We start from the raw sequence: 20,343 nt of genomic DNA, 5'->3' as shown, positions 1-20,343 counted from the left end.
ATCAACAGTACCAGGTATATCATTATAATGAACCCAGATTTTCCTGTGTCATTCTCTTGGAGCGAAGCCAGATGTAGCAGTGCTCCTGCAATTTCATAAACATATGTAGAATTTGGAAGGGGGGGGACAGATGACTCCACTATGAATAGGAATATTCCCATCCCAGATGTTTACCCCTGCAAAGAACTGGAACAAGAAAAATGTCAAGAATGGCTCTCTGACAGATTTGCCTCTGGCAGGATAGATGTTTCTATTGTCCTATCCTGTTCTTCTTTTTCTTCTAGTTGTTTCCTTTGGTTGGTTTTGTCTACTCATCTGATGCGGGAGTTCAGATTACTCCAGATTAAAAACTGAGTTTCACCAGTTCTGCTGCAAATGTTTCAAATGCAGACTGCTTTCTATTTTTCTAAATAAAATAAAACCCACAGACAGATGATCTCCTCTGGATATATCTCAAAGCAATATGAGTGATACAAATGGGAAGCCTGTTTCGTCTCCATTCAAATGCATACATCACAAGGTACAACTTTATTCCTTTATCTCCTTTATAATTCAGTCATTTTTTATTAAAATTTTGTCAGGGTTTCTTTGTCACAGTACCTGCCAAGCATGCTCAAACAGTTGAGTCAAGGGGCTGAAAGGAGGGTGACAGAACAGAATTTTAATTAAGGCAAGTGAAATATCAAAGAATTGCTTCTCACTTTGATAGGTTTGCAGCATAGCAGCAAATACTACCCTATGTTTTAAATAGCAGTTTGGCTCACCTATAACAGTGTAGAACATCAGTTTTGAATCTAGGAAAATTTGACTTCTCTTCTTAAAGCAGCTGAATTTTTGAGTGTGCTAATGTAAGTGATGATTTGAATAAACATGGTGCATTTTGTTTAAGAAAAAAAAGTATTTCAATATGTCTTTTCCTGAAAATTTCCTGTAAATCTTATTCCTTCTTAAAAAAAAAAACAATGTTGTTAAGCACTTACTTTCTGAGAGATCTTGGCAGTCATATGAGCAAATAACTTGCTTGTTGGTTGGTTTGATTTTAAGTAGATTAAGATCTGCCTTCCTTGTTCCAGTTCAACTGCTCTGACTGGCAGCAGTGCTGCATGCCCTGAAGTCCAGGACTTTCCTAGTCTTTAAGTAAAGAAAGAATCAAGACTCTCTTTGCATGAAAACCTTGTGCTCTGATTTCTCAAAGGAACTGAGCCCTTGTGATCAAGGTTATTTTTTATTCTGCAATTTATTCTGTACATCATTCTTTAGCACTGGACCATCCCAATTTTAGGTCAATATCTATCAGGAGCATTCCCAGGGAGAATTGATCTATTGTCATAGTCAGCAGTAAATACCTGGTCCAAGAATGGCTACTCACAAAATATGATCGCTCAGACTTAAATCCCCAGTAGTACAGAAAGAATAATGCAACCTATGATGGAGTACCAAGTCTTAAACAGATATGATCCTTCTTCTTTCTCTGCACCCCAGTATTCATTTGTTTGTTGGTTAGATTTGGAAACCACCCAACTCCAAAATGGCTTTGGCAGATTATAATTTTAAACAGAAAAAAAAACAATAAAGAAAGATTTAAAATTGTCCAGACATCAATACTCCATATAGCAGAACATTGAGGGGGTGCCACCACCAACACCACCCTACTCAGAGGTCTGGGAGAACAGCCATTTTTAAAGACCTCCAGCACTTCATTAAGGTGGGAGCCACATGGATTTCTTGGAGGCAGATATCATCCCAAAAGAACATCATTCTAGAGAAGGAATACTTCCAGGATCCCCATAGAAGACATTTTTCTTGAAAGATTGAGAAAAAAGCAATATCTCCTCACTGGCAACTGATAACCTAATATTGACTGTCTGAGAAATTCTAATTAACCAACTGCCATAAATCTGATCTTGGAAAAGCAGGAGGTGAGGACCCGAATTTTGGCTATATTGAAGCTTGTTCCATTTAATATATTTTGAGCAGCTATGACCAACAAGAGATGAGGAGTGGTAAGGAAAGGAAATAGTAACAGAGCCAAGAATTGGGAAATACGAAGTTTCTTCTTCTTCTTCTTCTTCTTTTTCCTTTTTTTCTGCAAAAGATTAAGATGGCCCCAGCTTCTCTTCTGGTTTCACAGTAGTTGAATTAATTAAATTTAAGGTGGACCAGAACCTCAAAATAAGACTTGTATAACTAACTGCAAGTTTGGAACTGGACATTAAGGAAGAACAAAAGACCAAGATGGCTCCCGTCGCTCTTCCCCACAGCAGCTGAAGTAGATAAATTTAAGGTGGATCAGAACTCTGAAATAAGAACTGTATAACTAACTGTAACTTTGGAACTGGACATCATGGAAAGCTTGGAATTTGAAGAACTATGTGCAATTATAAAAAAAATATGCATAAATCATTAAAATCAAGCCTAAATAGAATTCTGAACCCAGAGAAGCAGATATTTAAAGAAGAAAGCAAAGAAGGAGGGGGAAAGATAATGAAGGGGTAGAAATGGAGGGAAATAAAAAGCAGAAAAAAACTCCATTGGTCTTGGCAGTGGTATAGGGAAAATTGGAAAAGAGGGATGTGTCCCAACAAAAGGGAATAAAAAGCAGACAAAAGATGTTTTAGAGGTAGTCAGTGGCATAAGGAAAATTGAAGCAGAAGATTATGCCCCAACAAAGAAAAATATAAAAGATCTTTTTGATGGGTGCTTTGGGAAAATTGAAGAGGGTGAAGTCAAAACAAAGAAAAGGGAGAAAACAGGAACAGAGAAGTGGGACAAAAGATTTGCTAGGAAAAAAATCAGGCAACTAAAAATTGTTATATGGGAAAATATAAAACTAAGATAAGGGGTTTATTCCTAAATATGACAATAAAACGGAGTTGCTAACTGGTTGAATATGATAATTAAAAGATAGCTAAATAAAGGTTAAAATATATGGATTATGGACAAATATGAAACTGATATGGGGAGGTTGTAAAGCAGAGGATTGTGATTCACTTTTATGCATGATAATTACCTGAGTTGCTAACTGATTGAATATGACAATAGAAGGACAATTAAGCATGGGTTAAAATGTATGAAACGTGGACATATATAGAATTTTTAAGATGATAAACAAAGTGAGATGTTTACCGCTTGTCATTTTATTTAATAGATTAAGGGAATTGTAATGAACATTAAACAGTAAGGATTGCCATTTATAGGCAATTAAGGGTAATCTAATACAAGATATGGAAAATGGAGACGGAACATGAAATATATTTACAATGGGAAACTATTGAGATTAAAAGACAGAATCACAAATTGGGGGTGTGTAAGGATGTATAATTATATAAAGATAATGATGAGAATAGCTAGGAATTGTAACCAGGTCTACATCTCGACCAAAATTAGGCTGGGGAGGGGGGATTAAAAGCACAATGACTATATATGTATACTTTAAAAAAAAAAACTAGGAGGAAGATATACGTTAAAATTAAATATGTATATTGAAAAGGAATTATAAATACCATCAACATAAAATGGAGCTTGCAAAGAAGCTAAAATATACCAAGTAAATGAGATGAAGATTGTGAAATAGAGGAGAGAAGTAAGAGAAGAAGAGAAGGATAAGAGAGAGGGCAAGGGGGAGGGGGAAGAGGAGGACAGAAAGGAGGAGTGGAAAGGGAAGAGAGGAGAAGGAGAGAGAAGGGGAAGTAGAGAAGAGAAGGATGACAGAGGGAAGAAAGGAGGTAGGGAGGGGGAGCAGAGAGGGAGAAGAAAGTGATGGATAAGTTACAAATATGGTGTATGGAGAGCAGAAGAGTTAATAATTGTTTTTGGGAGCTGATAGTAAGATGAATTGATGTAAACATTTAATAATATGTTGGCTATGTAATAGTATACCTGTGATTATATGTTATGAAAATAAAAAAAAAACTTTATATATAAAAAAGAAGACAGTGTTTGTTTAAAGAGACCTGAAGTGCACCAACTATGCCTTATTTTACCAGATGGGCGAAAACCCATGGAAAACTGGTAGTCCTGCATGTTCAAAACATTGTCAAGCAACTGAATCTGAATGCTTCTTTATGGTCCCACAATCCAGTTCAGCCCTGATATTGTTTGATTGTAGCTGCAGCTATTGCTTTTCCTTGTTTCTGCTAACTTCTTCTGCCAGGATCCAGAAACATGGGGTGTTTTGACCAAGCTCCAGCCAAATTCATGTCTGGTTCTGATTAAGGCTTTTGGAAGGAGGCCAGCAGGTTCTGTCCAGATGACTATAACCATCTTCATTTTCAACCATTGGCTGAGGTTTATGGGAATTATAGGGTGCTAAGTTGCCTTCCTTTAGAGAATTACAGGAAAAAAATACAATAGAACCAAGACAATAATGGAACAGAGTCAGGGTAAATGCAAAGGGAAAGTCTGGACAGACCCCAGCAAGATACCAGAGAGAACTGGGAAGAATCACTAATCTTGTCATATGGCAACATTTATGGAATAAAAACTTTACAAGTTAGACCTGTGAAATACTAGCTGGTTGGCAATTGAGATGCACTTTTCTAAAAAGAGCAAGACCCTGAAAAAAAACCTTTCTCTCTTCCTGCCTCTCTCTCTCTCACACACACACACATACACAAACACACGCAATCTCTATCTTCTGAAATCTTTCTCTCTCACAGACACACACTCATCAGTATCTTCCAAAAACTGTCTCTCTGTAATCTCTGTTATATTTCTCTCTTGAAAACTCTGTCTTTATCTCTCTCCATCTCTATCATTTCTTGCTATCTCCATCTCCATCTCTACCATCTCTCTTCTATCTATCTCTCATCTATCTATATCTATATCTATATCTATATCTATATCTATATCTATCTATATCTATATCTATATCTATATCTATATCTATATCTATATCTATATCTATATCTGTCTGTCTATCTATCTATCTATCTATCTATCTATCTATCTATCTATCTATCTATCATCTATCTCTTGTCTGAGAAAAGCACATATACCATGCACCACACAGTGAATAAATGTCTTGATTTATTTTTCTCTGTTCTCTTTAAAGCACTCCTGGTGGTCTTGTTCCGTGGATAGTTTTCATTGTGCCAACAAATTAAAGTTGTCTGGGGCAAAATTTCTATCAGATTCCTCATCCATTATAGAATAATTTTTCAGAGTATAGAGTACTTTGCAAGTCAAACAAAACAAAGGGATGGTTTAGTCAGCTCCAGCATTGAGTGCTTTATAGTTTGTTTTTCTGGCAAAAAATAAACAATTACTTTGACTAATAACTTTACTGGAATGTAGACAGAGAATAAAGCTAAGGAGCCTAAAGCAGATCAAATGAACATAACTGACCAATCTTTGAGCCAATTACAGGTCTGGCATGTGTCATGTCTAACATCTTTCAAACATTCAACAAAAGAATTGTTCTTATCTTTCTTTAGGAAAAGGTCTCTGACAATACAGGAATTTTGGTAGAGCTGTTAGATATATATGAGGTTTTTTCAGCTTTAGAATCCAGAAATTGAGTGAAACAAAACAGGCTGAACCTCCATCCTACAAGAGAAGACTGGATTTTGGTCTTCTTGAAATGTCACCTGAGAATGATTATGAAGCTTATATTGGATGGGTTGCCTTTCATGCACTGACTGAGAACAATATCCTTCACCCCCAATGTATTTGAGGGTGGGTAGGGGTCAACACAGTCAAGACGGTTCCCTCAATGGTGTGATTGAAACTTTATTTCCCTCTTAATTTATTTATTAAAATTTTATGGGGGGGGGGGGAAGCCAGAATAAATAGCTACAAAAAGAAGAAAGAAGAAAAAAAGAAACACAATGCATAAAATAATAAAATATCAGTAAATAGTTCAGCCTGAAGTTCATTATTTAAGTTATTTAATTAATTATAAAACTAAGTTTATTGTACCATTAAACAAAATAACTCGAAATCTATATAAACTCTGAACATAATAGTAGTAGCCCCACTATTGTTATTTTAAGAACAGATGCATGCAATTATTCAAAAAAAAACCCCTGAGAAAAATTAATAAAAAACAGTATTTGTAAACTACTTAATTTGAAATCCTTTCTGATTGTACCCCAAGTGAGAGTTATATCAACATGTTTATAAACATTAATTTTTGGCTCAGTCACATGGCCACTACAGCCATCTTGGCTTTTTTGTCCATCCCATTTTAGGATTCCAGATTTTTCTGCAAATCTAAATGCTAACAATGGTTGCCAGTGGGGGCTCAAATGATGGAGTCTGCCATGACAGCTGAAACCTCATAAATCTTAAGAGTCAGGAAAGGTGCTACCAAGCTCCTGGTTTTTAGATTCCAAAGACTAATTTTCTCTGCTGCCATGGCTGTGGTGATTCCAGCCAATGTCACCAGGAGTGACATTTATCGCCTGCACGGAGTACCCAAGAGGATCATTTCAGACCGCGGAGTCCAGTTCACAGCTAAGTTCTGGAGAGAGGTCCTGAGATCCATTGGGTCCACACAAGAACTAAGCTCAGAGGTTCATCCCAGCATGAACTGCGCAGCAGAGAGAGCCAATGCGGTGGTGGAACAATACATCCGGTGTTTTGTGGACTATCAGCAAGACAACTGGTCGGACTTGCTACCCTTTGCTGAAGTGGCATACAACGACGCGGTCCACAGCAGCACGGAATTAACTCCTTTCCAGATTACCAGTGGCATGGAAGTTGTTGCCATGCCTGAGTTGCCTAGAGAACCTCCTTCCTCCATGTCTTTGAATGAATGGATGGACATGCTAAAGAATGGATGGGAGAATACGAAGAAGGCTCTAGCAGAGGCGGCAGAAGCCTACAAGAAGCAAGCTGATCAACATCGCTCGCTCCAAAACCCCTTCCGTGTGGGGGACAAAGTTTTTGTATCTACCAAATACATAAGATTAGGAATGCCTAGTAAGGAATTGGGTCCAAAATTTCTAGGTCCATTCCCAATAGTGAAAATAGTTAACCCAGTTACAGTTCAACTCAGTCTACCCAGAAGTCTAGGGAAAATTGACCCAGAATTTCATTGTAGCTTGTTGAAGCCAGTAATTGGATCTAGCATAAGAGCATCCACTCAAGCTCACTCTCTTCCTGTAGTGATAGGAGGGGAAACACAATCTGAGGTGGAAAAAATAGTAGACTCCAGGCTGAATAGGGGTCGCTTACAGTACTTAGTGCACTGGAAGGGTTACCCTTGGTCTGAAGCTACTTGGGTGAACAGTGGGAACCTAAAAGTGGAGAAGTTAGTATTTCAATTCCATGAGAAGTTTCCCAATAGCCCTGGGGGGAAGAAGAGGTGGTTAATTGTGTTATGTTAACTTTTATGTTATTCTCTTTTCAGGAAACGTTTTTCTTCTGAGGAGAGGCCGCCTGTCAGGCCTGTAGTTATGTTCCTTTTAGGATCTTTGGCCTGCCACATTTTCTATTAATTTCTTATGCTGTTTCATTAGTGCAGTAGTTGGGAGGGGGGAATAGAAAGGAGTAGGATTGTGGAATGTATTGTTGTGATTCTTTTCTAGAAGCTCAAGGTCATCTTTTGTCTCCGCACCTTGACACCTGACTGGAAGCAGAGGGATGCCTGTATGATTAAATTGGGACTTTAAGGATGATTCTGCCTTTGACTCTGATTGATTTCATGCATGGTATTTAGAACGCTGACAACAGGATGGCTCGCTTGGATCCAAATAATCTGGAGGAGGGATTGGAAAATGAACCTCAGGACTGTGGCAGCATCCTATGTGATCATCTGGCCCCATTGTCTTTGGCTGGTGATTTTATTTTGCTACATTCAATTGTATATGTTGGCCATACTATCTGCCCAATATTTTATTAAACAAGCATGCTTTATTTGTGATTTCACTTCAGTTACATTTTTATTGCATAGGATTGCATTTCTGTCTTCATATATAATCACATGATGGGTTTCATACAGAGGTGGGATTCACTTACCTTCCCTACCAATTCGCAAATGTGGGCACACTCGCTTTGTTCGCACGTACCTCGTCCCCTCATGCGCAGTGCCTTCTGCGTATGCGCAGTGCTCGCGCATTATGATGGGGATGGGTGGGTGAAGCCTTCCACAGCTGCCACTCTCAGTTCATACGAACCAGAGAGAACCAGCTGAATACCACCTCTGGTTTCGTATTACCCTACTGCATAAGGATTGTTTCTTTCATATATAATTGATTTTTCACCTTTTAACCAGGAGCTAAAGGATGAGCCTAGTGTTCCTTTCTTTTCCTATATTTCCTTCAAAGCACCCCTGCAAGGCAGGTTGGGCTGAGAGACCAACTGGTCCAAAATCACACAATGACCTTCTATGGCAGAGGGTGCCTTAGAAACCGAGTCTCTCTTTTCCTAATCTAACACCTTAAGTCCTGGCAGTTTTTATTTTTTCCTTTCCATATACGTTCACAAATATACATTCTCATAGATACTGTTAACATTTATCTGTTGACTTCTAGCATTTATCACAATCTGCTTAAAAATATAAAAAACACAATTGGGATCATTTTCCTGCCCCCTCATCTCCACCTTATTTTGCAACAACCCCACTCCTTCCTTTTTCCCAACCTCCCTTCTCTATCTTCTTCTTTCCTCCTCTCCTTCTTCTTTTCTTCTTCCCCTCCCTCTCCCCCACTCCTCTTCTTCTCCTTCTTGCCCTCTCTCCTACTCTCATTTCCCTTCCCTTGCTTCCTCTCCTTCACTCTTTCTTCTTTTCACTCCTCTTCTCTTCTCCTTCCGCTGTTGCCCTTGCTTATTTTCTTTCTCTGATGGATTTTTGGGGTGGCATTCCAGCGATCCCGGCTTTATATTTACGTAAAAATAAATTTCCTCTTCCACATTTTATTTCCCTATCATAAAGTCCTGGCAGTTTTTATGACAAAATTTTTCACAAGTACTTTGCCATTGCCTCCTTCCTAGGGCTGAGAGAAAGTGACTGGCCAAGGGCACCCAGCTGACTTTGTGCCAAAGTTGGGACTAGAATTCTCAGTTTTCCAGGTTCTAGTCTGTGACTTAACCAGTAGACCAAACTGGTTCTTGTTTAATCTCTGGCAGCTAATTAATTTGCTAAATCATTGCTTGATATCGCAATCATCAAATGAAATGGGTTGAGACCCAAAAGCTCTTAGTAAAAATCCAGAGACTATAAATGGTGAAAGAAGACAGGAGAATTGCATGAGTTTAATTCAAACAAACACGTTTATTATACATTTCCATCAAGTCTGAAATGAAATTTCTTTTCTGATAAGTAAGTATGGTTTTTATACCCTGTGCAATAAAAATAACAAGAAGAAGAGCTGCGTATTTATTTTCAACTTTTCCGGGAGAGAAGGAAGCAGAGTCACCTTGTAGGGGAGATGAGAAGGAAGCATAAAAATTAAAGAAGCAAACAAACAATAAATTAAGGTAAAATGAAAACATTGTTGCTCATAATTTCTAATTGCTGCATCAATTGTTTTCCTTTGAAATACTTTCCTGAAGAAGACTATCCTGCACAAAACAATGGGGGCTCCAACAATGGCTCAAATATGAGGTGTTTTAAATCTCTCTGCTTCCACTACAGATGAATACCATTATTGGCAATCCTCTTCCTCCTTCTCTTTCTTCTATGCTGCTGATTGCTTTATACTATTTACTAGGGAGGTACAGATCCTCAACTTACAATCATTCATTTAGCAAAATGGGTGGGCTTCAAAAATTTCAGCGTGGTTCTCTGTCCTGTTGCTGAGTGGGCGTGGACATGGTGGGTGTGGCCTAATCAGCCTCCTGGACCACGGTGGAGGGGGCATTTTTGCTCTCCCTGGGCTCCGAAGGCTTTTCTCAAGCCTCTGGGAGGGCAAAAACGACCTCCCCAGGCTCAGGAGGCTTCCTGAACTTCCGGTAGGCCCATTTTTTGCCCTCCCCAAGCCTCCCTGCATGCCCTGCACTTACCTGCATCCATAACGGGCTGTGTGGGGACTCCTGGCAGGGGAGGGGAAGGGTGGGCAGGGCCAGCCAGGAGTGGGATTCTCTGAACTGCACAGAATCTTAGCTAGAGGTTCTCCCTATTTAGTAATCATTAGAAGTTGCAACAGCACTGAAAAAGTGACTTACAACCATAACAGGATCCCCACAGGGAAATAAATTGGGCTGTAAAGTGCTATTACTACTTGTCATTTTCCCTGAAAGCATGGGTGGGGGGGAGTTAGTGCAGACATTTACAGTTTGTAGACCTGTCAAAATCCCATTCCAAGTAGTCTGGCCACTGGTGTTACTTGTTTGGAATGATGAGAGTTGCAATCCAACACTTTGAAGGACCCCGGCTTGGGAAGGTTGATGTACAGACTGTAAATATGAGAATCAGTGGCAAGTATCTCTCTCTCCCCTCCTCAATTTGTATCTCTGATATATTGGAAGAGATGCTGTTTTTAATGGGACTTTCAGTGCAGTTTTATTCAAGCCAGACATCCTTTGTTGAAATTCCCCCTCACCCCAGTGATGGTCCTGTCTGCTAGCTTCCTGCACCTCCTTTAGAGATTTTATGTCTCAGTCTTGTCATCCTACCCCATTCACTATGAGTCTTCCGATGAACTGTGGTGTTGTTCTGAGATAGTTCTCTCAAACACCTGGAACAGATTGTGGAATAAGGGGAAGAAAATTCCTCGTGCGTTATGGTCTGGAAATCTGCAAGGGGACAATTAATCTTATGCTAGGATGTAGCATCTGAGTTATTCCACACATGGGTCCTACTACCTTTGTTGCAACAATCATGACAGAAAATCAGGGTGATGCTGCACAACACTCTCTCAACTGGCCACCCAACTCTTCCTAATCAGAAAGAATAAACTCAGCAGAGACAAAAGAAACGAGGAAAGAAGTTCCAGTAGTTAGACAAGGCAGCTCTAATGTTAAGACTTGGTCTCTGATCTGGTTCTGAGGAATGACATTTTAAATAAAGTGAAATTGGCATTAAGAGATACTGTACAGCATGGCCACAGTCTCTTGTCATCCTGCTGTGCATTTCAATAGAATTTTCCATGTACAGTTTGATTGTATATATCTTGACTTACCGATGATAGAAGTTTAATCATCAGACAGAAGTTGTCAGCTCTGTTGGTGTACCAAAAGATTTAAAGGAGCTACTGTAAATATTTTTTTAAATCTCACATTTTCTACTCTAGGTTAGTATTTGCTGCCAAGGTCAAATGAGGCATAATGTTTGCTAAGGAAAGCATGGTGTTTCATTGGATAATTCAATATGCCAGTTGCTGCTGTTTGAAGAAGAAGCAGTATAGTATTGTTTTTTAATGCTAACCTTCATAAACACTTTTCACTTAAATAGGAACTTTCCAAATCCTAGCACAAACAATGACTGATTATATGTACAACAATAAAGCTCTTATCACAATGGGATGGCAAACAAGACAATGCTTACTATTAGAGTAAGAAATAGTGTTGTGTGTTTATAATACAGCTGATTATTATGGTTTGGGGGGATGCCAAAATACACTGGCTCCTTTAGAAACTGCTTGGACAAGTTTTGTCTCACGGGACTAGTTAATACACACATCCAAACCAACTGATAAAGCTTTTGTACTTCATACCAATTGAAACTAAAGCTGGAAAAGTGGCACTTATTTAAAAGTTCCTCTACCGGGGGACTCTCCCTGCTAGTAGAACAGAAGTCTCAGGGAGAAACTACAGTGAATTTGGCTCCCTAATTCCAGTGTTTGTAATTTGGGCCAACCTTCATCTACCACCCAGTTTTCTAAAACATGTAGTAAGCTTGTGCAGCTCTTTAGATTTGATTCCAAACTGTTCTTTGGACTATGCAGGGGTGTAAATGTGGCAGCTGCCCAAAACATTTAAAGCAATTATATCTTTCTTTCTTTCTTTAGATACCTAGCTATGCAGTTAGCATTTTGAGAAATCATGCAACGAACGGTTGTTAAAGAGAATATGACTGGATGCCAATTTTCATTTTACTGAAGAGAAAGCTCCATGTTAAAAGTTAAAATAAATAAATAAATCCAATCATATTAATACAGGGGAGATGTGGCAGTTGAGAACATAAATTTTCTTTTTCACCAAATGGTTAAAAGAAAAAAAAATATTTTCCTTCCAAATCTGAAATTTTAGCAGAGGCTTATTGAATGCCCCCAAGACTCTCATCTTGGGATTTCCAGGGAGGAAATGGTGACATTAAGGCAGCTCTGCTAAAAACAGAGCCAATGAATACATTGGAATACAATGCTGGTGATTAGACCAGCTCTTCATCATTTCTCTCTGGACAAGGAGAAAAATTGAGATTGCCCTCAAGTGCTCCAGAAGGTTCTCCTTGTGAAGAAAATGCAAGAGGGCATTCTCTGGTAGGTTTAATGTTCTGGGAGACAAAAGAATACCAACTTGTTAAAACCATGGTTGGCACCTTCAAAAGGACACAGGGTTTGCATACTTCCTTTTCTAACCACTTTCAGAAATTGCTTGTTAATTGCTTTTAGGAATTTTTGGAGTGACAAGTCTGAAAAGACTGAGTGAATTTGCTTCAATGTTTAGTAAAAGAAGTTCTAAATACTGGTTTAAGGATTGAAATAAAAGCATAGATCTGTGCATAAACAGAACTTTTGTAAAAAGGCCCCTTAATCTGGCGTGTGTGTGTGTGTGTGTGTGTAAATGTATATAGACACACATACAGACAGACAGACATGCACACATATGTTTACATGTTTGCACATGTATGTACTAACAAGGGAGACCGAATAGCATCTGCAGAATATAATTTCTGTTGCAACGTACTCATTAGGGAATTCTCTGTTTGAGGAACAGAACTGTTGTTACTCTCCACACGCCCCCCAAATGGTCTTCTAACTGTGGGCATACTATGTATGTGACTGATTCAGGTCTTCTGGGTGCTTAATCAGTCACATTGTTAATTTATTTTGCTTTGAATTTGAGGTGTGTTGTGGTGTTTTTCTACCATGTCCTGCAGTTTTTGAAATGACCTTAGTTATTAAAAAAATACAGTGTATGTTAAAATGGGCACTAGTCCCGAATTGTAAGTACTTTTATATTATTCAAATAACTTTGCAAGTATTGGTTGCATATAATTTAACGCAGAAGGTTTTTGACCCCTGAAATACAACTTTTAAGCCATTTCACATGCACATTTATGAGTACATACATGCTTTCTGGCCATAATAAATATTTAGCACTGTAGAAGTTTGGATTATTTTGCTTTCGACATTCTGCATCTGCATAATATCAGAAGTCAAAATGGTATTTATATCTCTTATTTGGCATCAGATTTAAGTTAAGAAGTTTTAAAAATTGGTACATGCATTGCTTTGAGTGGTTTAGAAGGACTGACCGGTGTGAAAACAAACATGTTCCAACTTTGAAATTCTACTACCTTAACAAAGTGGTAACAGTAACACCACACACAGTATCTCATTTGGAAGATAAATTACACCATTGCATTATTTTATATTCTTAGCACAGAGCAAATTTATTACTTACCATAAGATTAATGCATGCATGCTTTTGAAAAGATAGGAGTATTATATCACTGAGGGAAGAATGGAGGGTGAAAGAGCTGCTGGTACAATTTTCTTGTTAGCTAATTGTTTGTTTGATATTTGTATGCTTTAACTTAGATTAGATTGTTACTTAATATTGGACTGATTATTGATAGTTTGGGCTATGTATATTCCCTGATCAAAATATAAATGTGACTCCATACTCAAATAATAAAAACAACCCAAACAAGTTGAATTCTGCAGTCTGTTATTTCATGCAAATTTACAAAATGCCTGGTTTTATTTATTTTGGTTTTATCACACTGATGTTCAGAACACTACTTGTCATCCATTATTAAAATGGGCCTTGTTTCTTACATTCCAGCAGCCATTACTTATGCCTTTGGCCTGAACATCTTCACAGCCAATAATAGATAGCATTTTCATTTAAAATGCAAAATGAAAGCTGAAATAGGGTTAGGGTTAGGGCTGTGTTTTTCTATAGTCCTGTAATACAGGTAATCCTCGACTTACAACCACAACCTTCATGTAACTTAACAGTTGCCTCACTTTTCAAATTTTTTAGAACTTTTGTTTTAGACACACTCTCAAAACCTATCAAGTGCCAAACATATAGGTAGTCCTCAACTTAATGCCCACAATTGAACCCAACATTCATGTTGCTAAGTGAGAAATGTGTTAAGAGAGTTTTGCCCCATTTTTCTTGCCCTATTTGTTAAGTGAATCACTGCAGTTGTTAAATTGGTAACACAGTTGTTAAGTGAATATCGCTCTCCCATTGACTTTGCTTGTCAGAAAGTTACAAAAAGGGATCACATGTTCCCGGGAGACCAAAACTCTCTTAGGGTCATATAAGCTAATTGCCCAGCATCCACATTTCAATTACATGACCTTAGTGATGCTGCAATGGTTATAAGTATGAAAAATGGTCATCAGTGCTGTTGTAATTTCAAACTGATACTAAAGAAATGGTTGTAAGTCAAGGACTACCTATACATGCAGACATACATAGTAAATCTCACTACATTTAGGTGAATAAAAGTAAGGTGTTTTGTCACTGCCTTCACCTGGAATGCAATTTTGAAGTTAGTTGAAAAGTGCTTTTTCAAAAATGGAAAGAAACATAACAAAGAAAAACAAAACAAAACTACCACTTCATAAACACACGGCACAACGTAGAAAAACAAACCCATCTGGGCTAGATTCAGCAGTCCATCTGCACTTAAAAGACACAGGCCACTCTTTTGAAGACAGCAAAGTCCACATTTTGGACAGAGAGGAGCCCTGGTTTGAAAGAGGGGTCAAAGAGGCCATTTATTTTAAAACTGAACAGCTCTCTCAACAGAGGGGGATGGATATGGCATCATCAATCTCCAGTCTACAACACAGTCTTTTCAACAGTTCCAAGAAGACTCCACACCCATTTGCACCCCTCAGGTGAACCTCATGATATAGATAAACATCCAAGTGCCTTAACAACTCTAAAAGAATGCAAATGACCAGCTGTCTGCAAGGAGCAGTGGTTGGTTACTGGTGTTTGCCGGAAGCACCAGGTACCATTCCAGTATGGTGCTCCGGAGGGCTCACCCACCTGCCCACGCTCCTTACCGGTATTTGAAGTTTTCGGGGCTTCCATGCATGCACACGAAGCGTATGGTGCCTGCATGATGCTCTGCTGAGCAGCTGGAGCATCGCAGGCGTTAAGTACACATATGTGTGCTGCATGCATGTGCACGTGCGCTGGGCGCATTCATGTGATGGACGCCCAGCCCCGTTGCACCGTACCGGTTGCACTGGGATCCGGAACCCACCACAGGCAAGGAGTATAAATCCTTCCATTCCCCACCCTCCAGTCAGAGCTGAATAAGCTTCTTGGATGAGAAGCAAAATGTCTTCCAAGAAAAACCAGAAAGTCCAATTGCCTTTTGAAAAAGCACCTTTGGGACAACCATGACCTGGATGACTGAGAATCTCCATAGACAGACAAAGAAAAAAGCATAATATGATATCTCATTATAACAATAAACAGTTACAATGCTATATGTACCTATCTGATGGAAATGTATGTGTGTGTGTGTGTATGTATATATATATATATATATATATATATATATATATATATATGTATATATATATATATATATATATATATATATATATATATATATATATATATATATATATATATATATATATATATATATATATATATATATATATATATAATGCATTTATAAGATGCATTTTAACCTACTGAATTCTGTATGAATGAGTACAATATTTGGCTATACTTTTCTATACAAAGTCAATGTCTATATAGATGAGTTAAATGTTACCATTTTCTCTGCCATAATAACATGACCTCTATATTTAAAACAAATCTAAATGAAATGTACTTTAGAAGTTGTCTATTAATGAATGAATGTAATGCCATTGCCAAGACAACACGAATGGGAATTTGGAGTCTTCTGAAATTAAAAAGTTCTCAAACCTTACCTGACTAGAATTAAGACTAGCATCAGACAACCCTGGTTATATCTCTCTGAGAGTGTTAGGTAACTGGATCTGGCAGCAGTTTAATTTTCTAGAATATGTTCAACCTAGAAATTGATTTCAGACATTGTGGAAAATATCGATGGTGTCTAGACTCAACTGCTCAGTGTTTGTAGCACCATCACCATAGACTGTTGGTCTTTTTGTGTTCACTAACAGGAGATAAGCCTAGCAAAGACACCAGCCTGTTCCTTCCTTTCAAGGAGATCTCCAAATGCTCTCATTGGTAGGAAGCCCATCTCTAGCTCCCTTTCACAGTAGCTTTGTTACTCTTATCTTCCTTGATCAGGGCATGATTTAGTCCTAGAAGCTAGAAAAAAATATTTGCACTGTAAATGATAAACAATGCAACAATGAAATCCTCATTAGCTATGCTGTAATTAAATAAACACCCTCTTTATGAGTCTACAAAGGGACATAAAGCTTCCCCCCCAATTCTTAATTTCTTAATGTCTCTGCAGTTTTTTAGACTACAAACAAGTATGCAAAACAAACAACTAAAGACCGAACAACCCCTTCCTCCCACAAGTCAACTGTTTTCCATTTGAATGCTTTCAAATGTTTAAATTATTGCAAGTTCTGGAAAGTGAGGATAAAGCTTTTTTTTTTAATTGCCACTAAACTGTGCTATTTGAAATGCAATAAACAAAACTCCAGATTTGTAAATGGTCTTACTTTTGATTTTCGCCCAGCAAAATATGGTGGCAAGCTCATGTTCAACTTATGGAATCACAGAAAATTAGTGCAAACTTAATGAAAAAATGATGTGTGGGTAATTATTTTGGCTTCAAAAAGAAAACACATCCTGTACATAGCATCTGTAAGCGATTGTTGCTCTCTTGCAATGAAAGAATAGCAGATGACATAGCTATTGCTTTTTTTATCATCACTATAACTCTTAGGTCTAATTCTGCCAGGCTCTAAAGTACTGAGACCACATGATGAAGTTTTGGCTCTTGTTAGGGATCACTTTGCGCCAGGAAGTTTCTTTCTACAACTAATCCAAAGATTTTAGAATAGAATGCACTATTTATGCTTAGTTCAGTATGAAATTAAAAACAGCATCTGCCTATTACAAAAGAAGGAAAAGCTGCAGCCTGTACAACTTTAAACAACAACAGTACAGTTTGAAGATGAACAGCACAATCACAATCAGATTCACCTATTAAAAATGTATAAAATTATTAGGATTCTTCAAAGGAAACAATGAACATTTTAGTACCAGTTTCCTATTATAGATATACAGTTTTTCATAAATAAGATTGGTTTTTTGTTTTTTTTAAAGATTTTTTTAAATTTTTAAAAGACAAATTTACACATACAAAACATAAAATTGTGCATCCTCTCCATAGTCCTGACTTACAATTTATATAAAATCTCATATTATCAATCTAATATATATGTATACATTATTATCATTATTAATATTTTATTTGATTATAACTATTATTCCTTCATTTTATATGAGATATTCTAAATTTTAAATTAATTTAGATTATAACAATTCATTACATCCTCCTAAATCCATCCAATAATAGTACATCTTTATGTTATATTCTGTGTCATTCTATTGTCCTTGTATTGTAAAATTCTCAGTCATATTTCATTTCCATATTTTTTTGTCTAACCATTGGTAAAATAAATCCCATATATTATAAAATTGTTTATCGTTTTGTTCTCTAATTTCAAATGTCAATTTACTCATTTTAGCACATTCCATTATTTTATGAATAACTTCCTCCTGCATTGGTATTTTCTCATTTTTCCAGTTTTAGCAAATACAATTCTAGCAGCTGTTAACACATTTACAATCAAATATTTCAATTCTCTACTATATGTTTCTGGTAAAATCCCAAATAAAAATATCTCTGGTTTGGAGATCACTTCCGGTTCCTGCTGGCGACGGACGTCCTGTCCGCCGCTTGTCTCCTTGGTTGGCTCCGTAAGGAGCACAGGGGACCTTGGAGGGTCTCCTGCCGAAGGGCGGCTTGCTGAAACCCCCCAGAAGCGACGGCAGCCGGTGGGGGTGTTTTCATCCTTGCCTAGGAGCTGGGGAGCAGAGGGGGGGTTTGGGACAGCTTCGGGCTGTCCGCCCTTTCACTGAATGGGCTCCAGGAGGAAGGAGTTTATCCAAGGAAGAGCGGCTGAATGCTGGTGGTGGGGAGCCATCCTGATCTCCTTAATCGTCATTAACGGATAAGCAGCAGACTACTGTAAATTCGTGTTCAACTTATTTGAAACAGAAGATTAGAGGGGGGTGTTTCTTCTCTTTACTCCCCCTCAGATTAAGCGGCATTTGAACTATCTCTCTCTCTATTGGAATGGAGAGAGAACAAAGGCTGACTCGTCACTTGAACTAACTATGTGAGAAAGATCGCTATCACAATTGCAAGAGATGATTGCTGAGCTGTCTTTTTTTTAAAAAAAACTTTATGGAGATCTCCGTTCTTCTCCCTGTGAAAGGAGGAGCCAAGATGGCTCCCTTCCATCTTTGTTTTTGCACTTATAAATGAAGTCTGCCTTTTGAAACTACCTTCGGAAAAAAAACACCTCTGGTATTGTTTTATTACCCTCTCTGAGGGAGACCGGGACCCCCTCCCCCATTACGTGGTCTTTCTGGACTTTGATTACTTGACTTTCCCCTTTCTGGTGTGCCTTGGAACTGTGAAGGAGAATTAACTCTTCACTTTCGGATTTGCCTGCCTCCTTGGACCGGCACAGCTGTGCAATCCCCTGATGCCATTTTCTTTGTAAAAGACTTATATAAATCTCTGAACTTAGACAAATGGGGCCTAAGAAACCACCAACAGGCAAGTCATTTTTGGCTCCTGCGTCTGCCACCTCCAGTCCAAGCATGCAGCAAACGAAAATTACTTCATTGTTACAACAAGAAGGGTCTGGAGAGAGCCCAAAAGAGCTATCTGTTACCCAAATGTTTCAAGAAATTATGAGGGGTCAAAATGAGTTGAAAAAAGAGGTGACAGATCTCAAAGATGAACTCAGAGATGTTAAACATCATATTTCAGAAAACAAACAGAGAATTGTGGTGTTGGAGGAGGGAGCGGCTGGGCTGGGGGAGGAGGTTAAAGCAATCCGGAAGGGAAATGTAGACCTGGAAAACTTTATGGCAAAAATAGAATTTGAAAGAATGTCCTTTTTTCTCAGATTCCAGAACCTACCAGAAACAAAATGAAGACCTTAAGGATATTTTGAGTACAATTTTAGCAGAATACATTGAGAGAGACAAAGAACAGCTGTGGTGGGATATGGATCTGGTTTACAGGATTAATTCAGCATATGCTAGAAGTCATAATGTTCCAAGGGAGGTACATGTTAAATTTCTCAGGAGGACCACAAGGGACAAGGTGCTTGGGGCCCAAAGGGAGGGACCACTAAAATATAAAGATGAAGAAATCATCTTTCTTCAGAATCATGATGAAGAAATCATCATCATTCTAAAGCAAATTCCGAAAAAGATAAGAGAAAGAAGGAGGAAGTATTCCTCCTTATCAAAGAAATTATACAATAAAGGAGTTTGGTTTAGATAGTTATTGCCAGAGGGAATGTTGATCTTTTGGGAGGGAAATAGGATAAGAATTAATACAGTGCAGGAGGCTGAAGCCTTCATTAAAAAACATTTCTCTCTCTTAGAAGACAAACACAGGGAAAGTAGTGAAAAGGGTAGCAAGGTACAAGATATGAAGGAGGGGGGGCATTTTTCGGTTTATTTTTAAACATTCTTGCTATTCTCATTGAGGGTAAGTGCCCCCTGTACAACATATTATACACATTTTCTTTATATACTGTTGACTTTGTCATTTTATAATTTTGAGACCACAATTTTCACCATTTCTCTAAATCAATGCTTGTAGTTTGTATTCTTCCTTTTTGATTTTCATTCCTTTTATATCTTTTTCTTCTCTAATATTTTTATTTAAGACTTCTAATGTTAGCACAAACAACAGAGGTGACAGTGGGCAACCTTGTCTTGTCCCTTTCCTTATATCAATAGAATCTGTCAATTCTCCATTTATCATTATCTTTGCTGTTTGTTTATAATATATGGCTTCTGTGGCTTGAATGAATTTCTTACCAAAGCCCATCTGCTCCAACTGTAATAACATAAATCACCAATTCACATTGTCAAAGGCTTTCTGTGCATCTAAAAATATCAAAGTCATTTGTTTTTTAGGGTGTGCCTCATAATATTCCCAAGTGTCCAGAATTATTCTCATGTTTTCTTTAATTTGTCTCTTTG

The sequence above is a fragment of the Natrix helvetica genome (genome assembly GCF_964273705.1).
Source record: "Natrix helvetica genome assembly, chromosome: 4".
In the NCBI taxonomy this organism is placed as follows: Eukaryota; Metazoa; Chordata; class Lepidosauria; order Squamata; family Natricidae; genus Natrix; species Natrix helvetica.
This window is presented reverse-complemented; position numbering follows the sequence as displayed.